The sequence below is a fragment of the Gekko japonicus genome, unplaced genomic scaffold, assembly GCF_001447785.1.
Source record: "Gekko japonicus isolate JY-2015 unplaced genomic scaffold, Gekko_japonicus_V1.1 scaffold358, whole genome shotgun sequence".
NCBI lineage: Eukaryota > Metazoa > Chordata > Lepidosauria > Squamata > Gekkonidae > Gekko > Gekko japonicus.
The window spans coordinates 692813-697847 of NW_015161962.1; the positions used below are offsets into that span (position 1 = coordinate 692813).

Here is a 5035-nt window from a genome sequence, read left to right on the forward strand (position 1 = left end):
CAGGTGACCTGGCTGCATATTGCCCAGGAGTCCTCCTCCTCACCCATTCCTGTCCCAGCCTAGAAAGGGAGAGGCTGGCAGGAAGCGGTGGGCAGCGGAAGCATGCAGAAACCCCCCCCCAGCACACACACACACACACACACACACACACACACACACACACACACACACACAGAGGGGTGCCAGCCCTCATAAAGCCCGGGCTGTTTTTCCTCTTCTATTTATACACCAGGGGGAGAAGAAGGGAGGGCCGGGGGAGGAGGAGGAGGAAGCGGTCCCAGCGGCATCTCGGCCGGGAGCCGGTTTGCCCCGAGGGGAACTGAGGCTGTTGCGGAAGCCGGTCATGCTGAGGGTGGGCCAGCAGGGGGCGGGGCTACAGAGTGCTCGAGCTGTGTGCGTGGGGCCGTCCAGTCCAGTTTCAGGGGTGCCCAGCCGTCCCCCCTTCCCTCTCTGCCTCCCCACCCCTCCCCTCCGGCTCTCTGTAAGGTGACCCCCTGCCCTGACCTACTGTTCTTGGCAAGGGGGCCGGTTTTCCACGAGTCTGGCGATGACCTGCTCTCCTGATTCCCCCCTGAGGAATAAACATCTGCTTCTGGCCCAGTCCTGACGGCCCCCTGGAAAGGGCCAAGGAGCGGGGCCAAGCCCAGTTTGGGCCATGCGGCCCCTCCTCGTTACTCGGGACCACACCGCTCGGTCCGAGTGCCGGAGGAGCACCGCGTGAGCCGACCCGATTCCCCTGGGCGTAAGCAGAGCCAAGAGTCCAAAGCTCTCTCTACCAGATGTCTGACGCTCGACGGCTTCTGCCCTGGAAATCGGGTTGGCCGCTAAGGTGCGGCACTCGAACTGAGCTGTCCTACCTCAGGGCAACATGGCCACCCTCCGAAGCTATCTGGACGAAGAAGAAGAAGAGGAGGAGGAGGAGGAGGAGGAGGAGGAGATTGGATTTATACCCCATGGCCCTTCACTCCCCAAGGGAGTCTCAGAGGGGCTTACAAACTCCTTTCCCTTCCCCTCCCCACAACAGAGGCCCGGTGAGGTAGGTGGGGCTGAGAGAGCTCTTTCCAGAACTGCCCTTAAGAGACAGCTCTGAATGAACTATGGCTTGCCCAAGGTCATCCAGCCGGTGCAAGTGGAGGAGGAGTGGGGAATCAAACCCGGTTCTCCCAGATTAGAGTCCACGCACTTAACCACGACACCAAACACTCAGCACTCCAAGTCACTCCGGCCAACAGCGGCCTGCTCCAAAGGCCCAGGCAGCTGGTGTGGGAACACATCTGCCCTCTGAGAAGCCCGCTCCCGTTCTAGAGGCTCTGAGCCACGAAGGCCACGTGGCAGGTCCTGCTCAGAGGCGGCGCTCTGCTGAAGGTGCCCTGCCTTTCTTCTTCCCAGTGGGGGCCCGCAGCTCTGTACTCCTCCAGAGCAAGGCTCCCTCTAAGCTGTGGAGTCCTGTGAGCAAGAATTCTACTTTGTGGGCTACTGGCATTAAAGTGGTGAGCGAGCCATTGGGCTGCTGTGTAAATCAGTTTGCTCTGGAGCCCCATCCTCCCTGAGCGAAGACAAAAAAAATGTGCGAGCCGGAGGCTAAAAAACTGTGAACTAGCTCACGCTAACTCAGCTTGGAGGGAACACTGCTCCTAAGTCCAGTCAGAGGAACGTGTTCAGCTGCTTAGGCCCGTGTCTCTTTCGCCCCTTTCTTGCTGTTTCCAGCCAGAAAGGCTCAGGAGGGTATTTTTGTAAAGTTGAGCATAAGGGAAGTAACAGCTGCGGGGGTCACTTTATGAGGGAGAGGATCGCAGTCCACTGCAGGGCTTTGTTGTGTGGGTCCCCCCCCCCCTTTGCTGCAGGCGCACTGTGCTTGAGAACCTAAGAAGAACCCTGCGGGGTGAGGCCAGGAGTCAGTCTAGTCCAGCATCCTGTTTCCCACAGGGACGCAGCAGATGTCCAGAAGGACCACAAAGGGGAGGGAGGGAAGAATCCGTGCCCCCCTACCCATCGTGGCCCATAGCAAGTACTACTCTGCCCTGAGTGGCCGTGGGACAGGCACACACTCACAGCCTAACCTACCCTGCAGGGCTGTGGTGAGAAGGATTTTTTTTCTAAATCATTACTTCCTTGGTAGCCCACCTTTCTCCCTGAGAAGCACAGTGGATTGCAACACTGATACTGCAGTTCAATCAGACTGCAAGGACCCAAAGCAACGGGTTTAAATTACACGCAGAAAGGTATCGGCTGGATTCACGGTCAGAGTGGTTCAGAGGTGGAACCAACTGCCCAGGGAGGTGGTCAGCTCCCCTTCGCTGGCAGCTTTCAAGAAGAGGCTGGACGAATAATGGTCAGAGATGCTCTAGGCTGGTCCTGCATTGGGCAGGGGGTTGGACTACTAGATGGTCCGTATGGCCCCTTCCAACTCAGTGATTCCATGATAAACAATCCCATGGGAATAGGATCACAAAACTGGGATATGGAACGGACAACAGGGGGGCGAAACACAATGAAAAATTTAAAATTGTGAACTTAGGCCGATCACAAGAGGGAGGGCAGGAAGGCCTGCATTGGTGCTTAGTCCTCGTGGCCCTTTCTGACACGCCCAGGGAAATGCTGATTGCCACTTTGGGGTCAGGAAGCCATTTTTCTCCAGGCCGGTTTGGCCAGGGATCCTGGAGGTTTTTTTTGTCATCTTCTGGGCATGGGCCACTGCGGGGGTGGAGGGGGAGGCATTTGTGAATTTCCTGCCTTGTGCAGGGAGTTGGACTAGATGACCCTGGAGGTCCCTTCCAGCTCTATGATTCTATTTTTTTTTTAAAAAAAAACCCGTCTAGGTGTAATTTGTCATAAAGCAGAAAGTGGGTTACAAAAGTCTAGGAGGGTGAGTCTATCAGTGGCTACTCGCCAGGGTGACTGAGGGGAGCTTCCCCATTCAGAGGCACTAATCCTGTGGATCTCAGAGCCAGGAGGCAACATTAGGGGACATCTGCTGTCTCCGCGTGGGAAACAGGATGCTGGCCTAGACTAATGCCTGGCCTCATCCCGCAGGGCTGTTGCACGGTCAGCTGACTGCCTGTGAGCTCGAGTCAAAACCCCTCCCCTGGATGCGTCCCCGAGAACACTTTGTCCCTTTGGACAGCACCCAGGTGTTGGCTGGGGGGGGGCTGTCCCCCAGGGACAGGGCTGCTGGAGGAGAGGAGGGGCTTGCAATTCCCAGCCACCAGCAACGCAGCAACCCCCTCCGGGCCCGCAAGAGAACTCCGACCGGCACTCCTCTTGGGGCAGGCAAGCAAGGGGCCCCGTCACCTTTGCTTCTCAAGCCTTTGGGTCCTGAGCACCCCCAGTCCTTGATCTCCCCCTTCTCTCTTGCCCCGTAGACCCTAAAACCACCACCACCACCAGCAGCTTCCCAGCTGCAGGTGTCTAGAGGCCGTGGCCGGGTTGCAACGATCCAAAGTTTAGATCCCAAACAAAGGTCCCTTCAGAGTGGCTGTCTTTCCCTCTGCTGTGCACCGCGGTTTGAAACAAAGGCACTCAGCCGGACCCACAGAAATTACCTTGTTTAAAATTCATATCGGATGTGAACCTGGATTCAGAATGCCTGGGTAGCCGAGGTCTAGTCTGAACCGGGGGGGGGAGCAGCAACCTTTGGTGGCCCCCCAATTGGACACTGCCTGTGCCCTGATCCTCCTAGAAAGAGCCCACCATGCACCTGGCACAGACCCCACTCCTACCCTGGGGCAGGAGCCACGGCTCTGGGGAGGGGCACTGAGACAAGGGAATCAGACCACTGGTCCACTGAGGTCCCTGTTGTCTCCTCAGACCGGCAGCAGTTCTCCAAGGTCTCAGGCAGAGAGAGGTCCTGCACATCACCTCCTGCCTGGTCCTTTTAGCTGGAGATGCCGGGGACTGAACCTGGGACCTCCTACATGCCAAGCAGAGGCTCTGCCACTGAGCCACGGCCCCTCTTGACAGTTCTTCAGGGTCTCAGGCAGAGGTCTTTCCCATCCCCTCCTGCTTGGTCCTTTTTAACTGGAGATGCTACCTGGGATTGAACCTGGGACCTCCTGCATGCCCAAGCAGAGGCTCTGCCACTGAGCCACAGCCCCTCTTTACAGTTCTTCAGGGTCTCAGGCGGAGGTCTTTCCCATCACCTCCTGCCAGGTCCATTTAACTGGAGATGCTACCTGGGATTGAACCTGGGACCTCCTGCATGCCAAGCAGAGGCTCTGCCACTGAGCCACAGCCCCTCTTTACAGTTCTTCAGGGTCTCAGGCACAGAGGTCTTTCCCATCACCTCCTGCCTGGTCCGTTTTAACTGGAGATGTTGGGGATTGAACCTGGGACCTTCTGCGTGCCAAGCAAAGGCTCTTCCACTGAGCCACAGCCCCTCTTTACAGCTCCCCAGGGTCTCAGGCGGAGGTCTTTCCCATCACCTCCTGCCTGGTCCTTTTAATTTGAGATGCCAGGGACAGAACCTGGGACCATCTCCATGCTGACCAGATGCTCTGCCATTGAGCCACGGCCCCTCACCAAAACAGGAAGGTGCTTTATGCTAAATCAGACCACTGGTCCATTCAGGTCAGTCTTGTCTACTCAGACGGGCAGCCGCTCTCCAGGGTCTCAGGGCGAGGTCTTTCTCATCACCACCTGGCTGGTCCTTTTAGGTGGAGATGCCCAACTTGGGACTTTCTGTCTGCCAAGCAGAGGCTCTGCCGCTGAGCCACAGCCCCTCCCAAACATCATGAGACACAGACTGAGGCCGGCAGCCCTGTTAGCTTGTCTGTGGCAGCAGGAAAGAGGGAGAGTCCAGGAGCACCTTCAAGACTCACAAAACTGGTGGCAGGGGAGGCGCCTTTGGGAGTCGCCGCTCCCTTCCGGAGACCTTTGCTGCTGCTGCTGTCCTGAGGCAGGCACACAACAAGCGGCCTTCGAATGAATCCTCAGGGTCCGTCCTGTCTCTCTCTCCAAGGGCTCTCTCCTATCCATCTAACCGGAGAGCGGGGGGGGGGGGGGGGAGGCGGGGTGGGGGGGGCCCCTGTTTACCCCC

The 5035-nt window shown here is 57.7% G+C and overlaps 1 protein-coding gene across 1 annotated transcript in view; it reads left to right on the forward strand.

Moving 5' to 3' along the window:
* The window catches only part of IGSF8 (immunoglobulin superfamily member 8), a 70884-nt gene that overhangs the window by 2555 nt on the left and 63294 nt on the right, over positions 1 to 5035 (forward strand). The gene's annotated exons all lie outside the window — the stretch shown is intronic.